This window comes from Bos taurus, chromosome 8, assembly GCF_002263795.3.
Source record: "Bos taurus isolate L1 Dominette 01449 registration number 42190680 breed Hereford chromosome 8, ARS-UCD2.0, whole genome shotgun sequence".
In the NCBI taxonomy this organism is placed as follows: Eukaryota; Metazoa; Chordata; class Mammalia; order Artiodactyla; family Bovidae; genus Bos; species Bos taurus.
The window spans coordinates 67,913,687-67,926,785 of record NC_037335.1 but is presented as its reverse complement, the minus strand read 5'-3'; the positions used below and the strand labels follow the sequence as shown (position 1 = coordinate 67,926,785).

General features: G+C 42.8%; 1 pseudogene; it reads left to right on the top strand.

The window, feature by feature from the left end:
- Positions 1 to 11,977: 11,977 nt before the first annotated feature.
- On the top strand, positions 11,978 to 12,712 carry LOC101909437 (enhancer of rudimentary homolog; annotated as a pseudogene).
- Positions 12,713 to 13,099: the final 387 nt, after the last annotated feature.

Genomic DNA, 13,099 nt, shown 5'->3' with positions numbered 1-13,099 from the left:
CCCTCCATCTCCTATTGCTGATGAATCTTCAGCTCTATCATCTCCCACCTCCTCTCCCTCCTCCAGTCAGTAACTCTTCTTGCCTGTTCACTCAATGCCAGCCCCTGTATGCTAGCTGTTGTACTGGACTACTGTACTTTTCAAGTGCTGTACTGAAAGATTTCTTTATTTTTAGTGTTTGTTATGTATTATTGTGTATAAAGTATAAACCTGTTAGAGTATAGTACTAAATAGCCAATTGTGTTAGTGGGGTACCCAGGCTGTCAGCCTTACAAATAATTGGGCTTAGGATCTTGCTCTTGGAACAGAACCCATTCGTATGTAGGGCACTTACTATATTTCTATTTTAAATATTTTAAGGATTTGCCTGTGTTCTCAGGAAGTTCCCACTCTCTCTCAACATCAAAGATACCCTGCATTGTCTTTCTCCTTTTAAATCTTCATCTTTCCTGTCATTTCTGGGTATCTCCCTACAGTGACTTTTGGACCAATATATGTATTTTTTTCAAGAGCTGCATAGAGAAGATACTTTCTCGGACTGTGTTCCTTCACACTCCCCATGCCCTCCTTCCATCTGAGCAAATCTTCCTCTAGAGTTTGAGGCAACTTCTGAAAAAGAGTGACCTCCTGGACCTACTCCAAAAGGCAAGTGCATCAGCTCTTGTTACTTTTCTGAGTCTGTGGGCTCACGCAGGGCCCTGTGAGTCATGGGCACCCCACATGGTATATATAACTGAGGGGCATGAATGGGATTTGATCCAGCAGCACCTCCATTCCGACTCCCAGTCATGCCCTCGGGAATGGAATGATGAATTGGAGAGATTCAGGTAGCCTAATATCAACATGGAACGCTCCCTCTGATATTTCATAGTTTTATGAAGAATAAGGGCAGAGGGAAGTATGAAAAGGGGACAGAAATCCAGTGGGTTCTTGACTAAATCCCACTAGATTGAGGACCATTAAAAGACGAGTAGTGGGTCTTATATTTGTGTCTCCACATCCCAGATCCTCAATGCCTGGCATAGTATAGAAATTCAGTGACAAAATGAGATCACTGGAAGTGTCGGGTGAGGGCACTGGAGGGCAGAGAGTCACTGCCTTGCAACTGGGGTCAATAACAGACATATCCTGGCCCAATTTCCAAACCAACTCTGATTAGAGGAAACAATGAGTTAGTCACCTTGGCCTGCCAGAGGATGCAGTCTAGAATTACCCTTATTCCCCTGGGCCAGGTTTCTGCTGTATCTGGCAAGAGTCCTGGGCACCTGCTTACTCAACTCCCTGAGCATCTGCCAACCTCCAGCCTCAACTAGTAGAGATGTGACTGCCATCCTTGATGACCTGCTGCCTTCCCCATACTCTGGACCTTTTATATATTGACTATAGCCCAAACCAAGCCTGTGTTAGCTCTAGATTTCTGTGTGTCTTATATTTTCTATATTAACTGTAGGGCTTCCCAGGTGGCACTAATGGTAAATAATTCACCTGCCAAGCAAGAGACAGGGATTCTATCCCTTGGTCGGAAAGATCCCCTGGAGAAGGAAATAGAAACCCACTCCAGTATTCTTGCCTGGGTAATTCCATGGACAGAGAAGCCTGGAGGGCTACAGGCCCTGGGCATCACAAAACAGTCTGACACGACTTAGCGACTGAACAACAACAACAATCCTACCCGGGGCCCAGCTTGGCTCACCTTCACACCTGCTTGCATTTTGACACACCAGCTGGAGCTCAGAGTCTTACAGAGAGGCTTAGAGGAGGCAGGCAGATCCCTGGATAGATGTGAGCCTGTCCCCTCCCTCTCGGCCCAAGGATCAGTGACAGTTGCTCAGAGGGGAACAGTAATGGAGTTTTTATTGCTTGTGCTTCATTGCATTTGATCCTAATGCCAGAGGGTTATTGTTCAGATTTTTTTTTTCAGGTCAATGCTAATTAACTTTATTAATGCATTTTTGGTAAGGGGAAAGCAATAGAGCTATGTTCCGCTCACATTTGTTTGGCCCTTACTGTCAAGCAGCATTGGGCTTAGCATGTCTATTTAGAATCTGGGGCTAAGAGGCAGTGACCTTTCTGGATGGTCCAGAAAATTGAGTGTAGAGCCCACAGGGCTGAGAGAGGGCCATCTCCTAAGTAGAGAAAGCGGGGAGAAGGTGAAGCGGCACAAAAGAGATAAAGACAAAATAAATGAGTGAAATGGAAAGAAAAGCAAGGCAATGTGCTAGAAGGAGCTCTCAATTTGAAAACTTCCTCAATATAATATTTAACTTGTAGAGAGTGAAAAAGCTGGCTTAAAGCTCAACATTCAGAAAACGAAGATCATGGCATCTGGTCCCATCACTTCATGGGAAATAGATGGGGGAAAAGTGGAAACAGTGGCAGACTTAAATTTTTTGGCGATGGACAGGGAGGCCTGGCGTGCTGCGATTCATGGGGTCGCAAAGAGTTGGACACGACTGAGCAACTGAACTGAACTGAACTGAAGTTTTCAACATATGTTAGTTGAATTTTAATGGGATCAGTGTGACTGAGGTGTGGTGTTTCTAGGTTCATTCATTTTTCTTCTTTGAATATTTACTTAGTATCTATTGTAATCCAGGCATTGCAGTAACCGAGGATGTAGCAGAAAGACATAAATACTAATAGGACCTCACATTCTAGAGGGTGAATAGGTCCCAAAATAAAACTACTCAGTACCTTATATTTTTATTGGACTTTGCCTAATTGCTACCTCTTCTTGTTGACCCCATAGGGTAGGAACCATGTCTTATACCCCTTGGCATCACCACTTTGAGCCTCCAATCTACTTGTAATACATGATGTAATACCACTACATGTAATACCATGATGCTAACCCAAGGAAAGGGTTCCAGAAAGGACCCTACCACCTTTAGAGAAGGGGCAAGAATATGAGAAGATGGGGGCCAGCCCAAGATCCAGAAATACCCTATTCTCTCTTCTTTCAGATGGGAGCAAGACAGATGTCAAAGTTTATATTTTCAAACTTAGGAACCCATCATGTTGGAAGAAGAGCTTGAGCTGCACGGGTCTGAGAGCCTTTGAGCTCTCTGCAGCTATGTATGCTACATACCTCAATCAGAGAGATTCCCTGAGAGATACTTATTAATTTCCTCAACAACCAAGCACTGGGGGGATGCCGTCATCAGCCTTGAACTGGGTAGGGAGAGGGACCTTGAAGGCAGGGTGTTTGGGCACCACAGAGGTCCTTGGCTAAGGTCAAAACTAGGCACCTGTTTTGGAATCTAAGGACTAAAGAGAGGTCCAGGCCATTGTGCATTTCCTTTGGTAAAGGAAAGACTGTAAAGGAAGACTTCCTGGTTGCCCAGTGGTTAGAATCCTAAGCTCTCATTACCGAGGGCCTGGGTTAGATCCCGGGTTAGGGAACTAAGATCTCACACACACACACAAAAAAAAAGAGGTGGGGGAAGAATGTAAAGGGTAGGATGAAGAAGTTGAGGGTCTCAGGGGTTACAGAAGAGTTATTTCAGTCGGCACGTTCTCAATAGCACACACAATGTCTTCTTTCTCTCACACACACACTAACTAACATACACACGCCACAAATAAAGACTCTAGACTCCTAAAATATAATTCCACACAAACTATGTCCAACCCCTACTCTCAGAGAGCATAAGTGTCTATAAGAGAATGGGAGACCAGTGCACAAATACACATGCTCACAACACACTGCTGGGCGCACACACAAACACACAGACACACACACACATATACACAAAGATCCAGATGAGGAAACAGCCATCAGGGGGCTCTGCTGCCTTACTCTTCCCACTGACTTTTTTTTTTTTTTTTTTTTTGACAAATACATAAATAATAAAATAGTAATAAAAACTCTGTTACAGTTTGTCTGCTGACATGGAATGACTCATCTCTGTAATTCTGCTTCCATTTCCCAAGCGGCTCCGAAGATCACAGAAGAGATTAAATGTCCTCATGTGTGATTGGGAACATTTGCACGGCTGAGAATTCACAGCATGCTGTGCCAGGCTGAGCCGTGACTGGCTGCCACGCTGGGCAGGTAAGCAAGCTGACTGATGCTGGGTGACCTGAGTTCAAATCCTGGCTCTGCCACTTCTGTTGCCAGGCCTTAGGCAAGCTGATTGGCCTCAGTTCCCTCACCCCGGAAGATAAGAATAAGGGTTTACCTAGCTGGACTCTGTGAGCCTTAGTGAGGTAATTTTCATTGATTGAAGTGTCTCTTATTTGTTAAGTAGATGAATGTCCTTTTGGTGTTAAACAAATGAATATTCTAAACATTTCCCTAGTGTGTCTCTGAATATTAATGTATGGTCTCAGAGTTCTATATTTTATTTCAGCAGTCCTCCTTAAAAATGGAACTTTCAATTACTTATTTGTTTAAATTAAAATGATTTAAGATGAATTATCTTGAATTCTGACCAAAAAATTAAAGACACCCTAGGACATCTGAGAATTTAACCTAAGAAGATTAAACGATTCAAATCCTGTGGATGATAACCCACAATATTCATACAGGAATCTTACTTTTAAGATCATCTCTCATGTAGTAGGGGGCTTCCCTGATGGCTCAAGCAGTAAAGAATGTGCCTGCAATGCAGGAGACACAGAAGACGAGGGTTCGATCCTTGGGTCAAGAAAATCCCCTGGAGGAGGAAATTGCAACCCACTCCAATATTCTTGCCTGGGAATTCCCATGGACAAAGGACGCTGGCGGGCTACAGTTCATGAGATCACAAAACGTTGGAAACAACTACGCTCACAAGCCACCTCATGTATTAGGTCCTCAAAACACACAGTGATGAATGGAACGATGGAGATCATGGAGGCAGCCAAGCTTCAGAGCTGACCTGCCAGCGAGTGGGAAGGCTGCAGAGCCTGTAAAATGATGTATGGACCAGGACAGAGTCAGCCCCAGCTCTCAGCCTCCAGACTGGCCCTGACTCCAGGAGACTGGCCCTGTGACCAGCAAGCGGTCACAGCATAGGTCACTGTGTTGGCCTGGTCAGTACCACCTACCACCCATGCTCTGCAGCATCTCACACTGCATCACTGCTATCTCATCTCAGGCCGTGGTGAAGCTAGCTATGCCCATGAAGGATCCTCAACATAACCACAAACTTCCTGCAGGCTCTAGGCACCCACACCCGTCCCAGGCAACTTGAGCATGTGTATCAGTATATCAGACTAAACTCTTCCTTAAATCCTACAGCTCCCACTCACTACTCTGCTTCACACAGCCTTTTTGTCTCAATTATTTGAAAGTGAAGATCCTGATTAAGAGTGTATTTGAAGTCTTGATAGAAATTTCTAAATTGTTTTTTTTTAATTTTATTTTATTTAACTTTACAATATTGTATTGGTTTTGCCATATATCAAAATGAATCTGCCACAGGTATACCTAATCACCAACAGTACATGACAGCGTCTGTCTGCCTCACACCTTTCCCAGTTCTGAGTACCCTGTATGTGTATATGTGTGTGTGTGTACATGTCTGTGTGTGAGAGAGAGACAGAGGAAGGGTGGAGGGTAAATCTTAGTAATATTACCAGCAGGGAACACTCTTGGGAGTAGTCTTTCTGAAACTGGAGAGATGTGGAAACTGATTCTTCTGACATGAAAGGGTGTGAAGGCCATTCTCCTGGACCGGATAGCTGGAGAGTTCATTGTCAGCTGGAGGTGGGAGGATACATTCTCCTTATGCTTCTCTGTTTCCCCAGAGAACTTCCGGGCTTTGAAGCAGTACAGTTACTATCAGTTTCTTTTCCTCTGCCTCTGTCTTGCAGATCCCATTTTAATACAGGAAAACCCTCAAGCAGAAAGCGAAGAGGCATGTTTTCTGGAGATTTTATTTCCTTCTTTTATTCTTTTTTTCTAATTGAAGTGTAGTTGATTTACAATATTGTGTTAGTTTGGGGTGTACAGCAAAGGTAATTGGTTACACAAATATATACATATACATAGGGGCTTCCCTGGTGGCTCAGTGGTAAAGAACCCACTTACCAATGCAAGAGACTCGAATTTGATCCCTAGGTCAGGAAGATCCTCTAGAGAAGGAAATGGTAACCTACTCCAGTATTCTTGCCTGGAAAATCTCATGGAAAGAAGGAGCCTGGTGGGCTACAGTTCGTAGGGTCACAAAAGAGTTGGGCATGAAATAGCAACTAAATAATAACAATCAGTTCAGTTCAGTTCAGTCACTCAGTCATGTCTGACTCTTTGCGACCCCATGAATCAGAGCACGCCCTGATTCATCCCTAGAGCACTCCCTGTCCATCACCAACTCCCAGAGTTCAGCCAAACTCATGTGCATCAAGTCAGTGATGCCATTCAGCCATCTCATCCTCTGTCATCCCCTTCTACTTCTGCCCCCAATCCCTCCCAGCATCAGGGTCTTTTCCAATGAGTCAATTCTTTGCATGAGGTGGCCAAAATATTGGAGTTTCAGCTTCAACATCAGTCCTTCCAATGAACACCCAGGACTGGTCTCCTTTAGGATGGACTGGTTGGATTTCCTTGCAGTCCAAGGAACTTTCAAGAGTCTTCTCCAACACCACAGTTCAAATGCATCATTCTTCGGCACTCAGCTTTTTTCACAGTCCAACTCTCACATCCATACATGACCACTGGAAAAACCATAGCCTTGACTACACGAACCTTTGTTGGAAAAGTAATATCTCTGCTTTTCAATATGCTATCTAGGTTGGTCATAACTTTCCTTCCAAAGAGTAAGCGTCTTTTAATTTCATGGCTGCAATCACCATCTGCAGTGATTTTGGAGCCCAAAAAAATAAAGTCTGACACTGTTTCCAATACACACATACACATATATATACATATATTTATACATATGTGTGTGTGTTTATTCTTTTTTGAAATCCTTTTGTAGAGATCTGATTTCATGATTATTCAACCTTTTATTTTAATTTTAATATACACTGATATACTGCTTGCTCCTTGTCAGGTGATGCATTAATCATCTTGCAAATACTAACTCATTTAATACTCATGGAAGATTTAATAGTGGATCCCAATATAGCCTGTTTAAAAAAATTTAAAAAAACCCAAGTTGCCTCTATTTATAGGAGATGAACTCAGCATGTCCAGTTCCATATCCATGAGCTTATCAGCTTCTCTAGGCTTTACCTAACATGTTTTGTTTTGGTATAAAACCTTGTCACTGAAAAGCTTTAAAATTTTTATGTACACTTCAGCAAGTGAAGTGGAGTGAAGAAAACAGAATTTCCCTGGGGTGACTTGAGAATCCCACAGGGTCTTGAGGTCATTCTGATGGGTTCCTAGTCCCAGTGGACAGACCTGTGGCTTGGCCAACAGCAGGTTCAGGAAGCCGGGGCAGATGTGTCTTGATCCAAGAACTACACCCCTGCCCACCACTCACTGCCAGAAATTGTTTTTTGTTCTTTTTCATTTTCTGCTAAATTGCTGCTACAAATTTGCTTCTGGAAAGAACACCAGGTTTTGAAATAAGACACTTATCTCTGTTTCATTGCTATTAGCTGGGTGACTTTTAGCAAGTCACTTATTTTTTTCAGAGGTCTTCACTTTTCTCATCTGTAAAAATAATCATGTTTGCCAAAAAGTCCATTTGGGTATTGATATGATAGTATAGGCAAATCCAATCTAAATTTTTGGCCAACCCAATAGGTTGCCACATTTGTAATGGTTAAAGAAAAGATAACTTATCACTACTTAAATCAGAGGTTGGCAAATATTGCATAGGAACCTGGAATGTCAGATCCACGAATCAAGGCAAATTGGAAGTGGTCAAACAAGAGATGGCAAAAGTGAATGTCAACATTCTAGGAATCAGCGAACTGAAATGGACTGGAATGGGTGAATTTAACTCAGATGACCATTATACCTACTACTGTGGGCAGGAATTCCTCAGAAGAAATGGAGTGGCCATCATAGTCAACAAAAGAGTCCAAAATGCAGTACTTGGATGCGATCTCAAAAACGACAGAATGATCTCTGTTGGTTTCCAAGGCAAACCATTCAATATCACAGTAATCCAAGTCTATGCCCCAACCAGTAACGCTGAAGAAGCTGAAGTTGAACGGTTCTATGAAGACCTAAAAGACCTTTTAGAACTAACACCCAAAAAAGATGTCATTTTCATTATAGGGGAATGGAATGCAAAAGTAGGAAGTCAAGAAACACCTGGAGTAACAGGCAAATTTGGCCTTGGAATACGGAATGAAGCAGGGCACAGACTAATAGAGTTTTGCCAAGAAAATGCACTGGCCATAACAAACACCCTCTTCCAACAACACAAGAGAAGACTCTACACATGGACATCACCAGATGGTCAACACCGAAATCAAATTGATTATATTCTTTGCAGCCAAAGATGGAGAAGCTCTATACAGTCAGCAAAAACAAGACCAGGAACTGACTGTGGCTCAGATCGTGAACTCCTTATTTCCAAATTCAGGCTTGTGTTGAAGAAAGTAGGGAAAACCACTAGACCATTCAGGTATGACCTAAATCAAATCCCTTATGATTATACAGTGGAAGTGAGAAATAGATTTAAGGGCCTAGGTCTGATAGATAGAGTGCCTGATGAACTATGGAATGAGGTTCGTGACATTGTACAGGAGACAGGGATCAAGACCATTCCCATAGAAAAGAAATGCAAAAAAGCAAAATGGCTGTCTGGGGAGGCCTTACAAATAGCTGTGAAAAGAAGAGAAGCAAAAAGCAAAGGAGAAAAGGAAAGATATAAACATCTGAATGCAGAGTTCCAAAGAATAGCAAGAAGAGATAAGAAAGCCTTCTTCAGCAATCAATGCAAAGAAATAGAGGAAAACAACAGAATGGGAAAGACTAGGGATCTCTTCAAGAAAATCAGAGAAACCAAAGGAACATTTCATGCAAAGATGAGCTCGATAAAGGACAGAAATGGTATGGAACTAACAGAAGCAGAAGATATTAAGAAGAGGTGGCAAGAATACACAGAAGAACTGTACAATAAAGATCTTCACGACCCAGATAATCAGAATGGTGTGATCGCTGACCTAGAGCCAGACATCCTGAAATGTGAAGTCAAGTGGGCCTTGGAGAGCATCACTATGAACAAAGCTAGTGGAGGTGATGGAATTCCAGTTGAGCTATTCCAAATCCTGAAATATGGTGCTGTGAAAGTGCTGCACTCAATATGCCAGCAAATTTGGAAAACTCAGCAGTGGCCACAGGACTGGAAAAGGTCAGTTTTCATTCCAATCCCAAAGAAAGGCAATGCCAAAGAATGCTCAAACTACCACACAATTGCACTCATCTCACACGCTAGTAAAGTAATGCTCAAAATTCTCCAAGTCAGGCTTCAGCAATATGTGAACCATGAACTTCGTGATGTTCAAGCTGGTTTTAGAAAAGGCAGAGGAACCAGAGATCAAATTGCCAACATCCACTGGATCATGGAAAAAGCAAGAGAGTTCCAGAAAAACATGTATTTCTGCTTTATTGACTATGCCAAAGCCTTTGACTGTGTGGATCACAATGCTGCTGCTAAGTCACTTCAGTTGTGTCCGACTCTGTGGGACCCCATAGACGACAGCCCACCAGGCTTCCCCGTCCCTGGGATTCTCCAGGCAAGAACACTGGAGTGGGCTGCCATTTCCTTCTCCAATGCATGAAAGTGAAAAGTGAAAGTGAAGTCGCTCAGTCGTGTCCGACTCTAGCGACCCCATGGACTGCAGCCTACCAAGCTCCTCCATTCATGGGATTTTCCAGGCAAAAGTACTGGAGTGGGGTGCCATGTGGATCACAATAAACTGTGGAAAATTCTGAAAGAGATGGGAATACCAGACCACCTGATCTGCCTCTTGAGAAGTCTGTATGCAGGTCAGGAAGCAACAATTAGAACTGGACATGGAACAACAGACTGGTTCCAAATAGGAAAAGGAGTTCGTCAAGGCTGTATATTGTCACCCTGTTTATTTAACTTATATGCAGAGTACATCATGAGAAACGCTGGACTGGAAGAAGCACAAGCTGGAATCAAGATTGCCGGGAGAAATATCAGTAACCTCAGATATGCAGATGACACCACCCTTATGGCAGAAAGTGAAGAGAAACTAAAAAGCCTCTTGATGAAAGTGAAAGAGGAGAGTGAAAAAGTTGGCTTAAAGCTCAACATTCAGAAAACGAAGATCATGGCATCCGGTCCCATCACTTCATGGGAAATAGATGGGGAAACAGTGAAAACAGTGTCAGACTTTATTTTTCTGGGCTCCAAAATCACTGCAGATGGTGACTGCAGCCATGAAATTAAAAGATGCTTACTCCTTGGAAGGAAAGTTATGACCAACCTAGATAGCATATTCAAAAGCAGAGACATTACTTTGCCAACAAAACTTCGTCTAGTCAAGGCTATGGTTTTTCCTGTGGTCATGTATGGATGTGAGAGTTGGACTGTGAAGAAGGTTGAGTGCCAAAGAATTGATGCTTTTGAACTGTGGTGTTGGAGAAGACGCTTGAGAGTCCCTTGGACTGCAATGAGATCCAACCAGTCTATTCTGAAGGAGATCGGCCCTGGGATTTCTTTGGAAGGAATGATGCTAAAGCTGAAGCTCCAGTACTTTGGCCACCTCATGCGAAGAGTTGACTCACTGGAAAAGACTCTGATGCTGGGAGGGATTGGGGGCAAGAGGAGAAGGGGACGACAGAGGATGAGATGGCTGGATGGCATCACTGACTCAATGGACGTGAGTCTGGGTGAACTCCGGGAGCTGGTGATGGACAGGGAGGCCTGGCGTGCTGCGATTCATGGGGTCTCAAAGAGTCGGACAGGACTGAGCGACTGATCTGATCTGATCTGATCTGGCAAATGTTTTCTATAAATGGCCAGATAGTAAATATTTGAGGTTCTGCAAACAAAGAGATAGATTGAGGATGTTTTGGCTTCTGTCCATGGACTTCTCCAGGTGACCATATTGGTGTGGGTTTCCATTCCCTTCTAACCCAGGGATTGAACCTTGGTCTCCTGCACTGCAGGCAGATTCTTTACCATCTGAGCCACCAGGGAAATACCAAATATCTGAAGCTCTGCAGGCAAAGAGATAAAATTGAGGATATTATGTAGGTTCTTAAACAAGAAGAGAGAAAATAAATTTCTTCAAATTTGTTGTTGACAAAATTTTAAATATGATAATAATAATTAATACTATGTAATTAATAAAAATTGAGGTCAGTATTTCCAACTTTATTAAGGCATAATTGACAAATAAAAATTGTGTATATGTAAAGCAAACAAAGTAATGTTTTGGTATATGTACACATTAAAGAATCATTACCACAATCAAGCTAATTAGCATGTCCATAACCTTGTATAATTTGTGTATATGTATATGTATGTGTTTGTGGTGAGAACACTGGTTATCTCTCTCATAGCACATTTTGAATATAGCTTTTTACAATGTGCATGTGTGTCTGCTAAGTTGCTTCAGTCGTGTTTGACTCTTTGTGACTCTATAGACTACAGCCCAGCAGGCTCCTCTGTCCATGGGATTCTACAGGCAAGAATACTGGAGTGGGTTGCCATGCCCGCCTTCAGAGGATCTTCCCAACCCAGGGATCAAACCCTCGTCTCTTATATCTTCTGCATTGGCAGGCAGCTTCTTTACCACTAGCACCACCTGGGAAGCCCCAGTTTTTTTTGTTTGTTTGTTTAAATACATGTCAACTAATAAAATGGAATTGGGGTGGGGAGGGATTGCATTTCCCTCATTTGGGGCTTCAAAATTAGCTTTTTCTGTCATCAAATTAGTTGCAAATGTTCATTTGTGGGAGGAAAGACAAAAACAAAAACCTTTAGTTTACAGGCTGTAAAAAAGAAAAAAAAAAAGGACCAGATTTGGGTCACTGGCCGTGGTTTACTGGCACCTGACCTAAATCATTCACAGGTGCATCATAGATTTTTAACAAATACCTGTTTCCTCCTCCATGAAGTAAGCTGACTGGATCCTACTTAACAGAATGGCACCCCATTAAAGGGAATGATGGTTTCAAAAACCTTCTAAGACTTTCTCCTTAGTCATCAAATCTCACAGCTGGCTCCAACTGTCCATTACAGTGGAAGCAGCAGGTCTGTTAAAAAAAACCTGTGCCTCAGTTTTTCTCTTCCATAAAATGGTGATAAATCTTTTCTTTATGTTTTATAATCCAGTCAGTGGTAATGATTATACCAGGAAGTGGTAATAGTATTAGAACAAAGAGAGAAGGAAAAAAACCTGTATTTTAAAAAATCAGTCGTGAAATCATTTACAAAATATATATCTGATAAAAGCCCTATATCTAGGTTTTGTAAAGAACTCTCGGGGGATTGGCTGCGGGTGGTGCTGCAGATAAGCTCCTGTGTGGCGACAGCAGGAGACTTTGTCGCGACGTCTCATGCCACCGTGTGGGTACAGCCTACCAAGAGGCCAGAAGGCAGAACTTCCGCTGACTGAATCTGTGAATAAGTGCCTGGAAGGTGTTTGTAAAATATATGAAGAGCATCTGAAACAGCCCCTCTACCCAAATGATATCAGTCAGTTGTTTGATTTTATTGATGACCTGGCAGACCTCAGCTGCCTTGTTTACCGAGCTGATACCCAGATATACCAGCCTTATAACAAAGACTGGATCAAAGAGATCTACCTGCTCCTTTGTGGACAGGCCAAACAGGCTGGGGAATAGTTTGAATATGGAAGCATTAGGGAGAAGGGGGTGGGCTTGGAGCACAGGTGTGTGCAGCGTGCTGTAGTGGAAGTTTTGTATTATAGTAATCCTGTTTCCTAGGTCTTCCCAGGTGGCACTAACGGTAAAGAACCTGCCTGCCAATGCAGGAGACACAAGAGACATGGGTTCAACCCTTGGTTAGGAAGATTTCCCTGGAGGAGGGCATGGCAACCCACTCCAGTATTCTTGCCTGGAGAATCCCACGGACAGGATACCCTGGCGGTCTACAGCCTGTAGGGTCAGAAGGAGTTGGACACAACTGAAGCGACTTAGCACAGATGCAATCCTGTTTCAATCTTGGTAAACCTTAGCTAGGATTGAATTTATTAGATAAAATGTGATGAT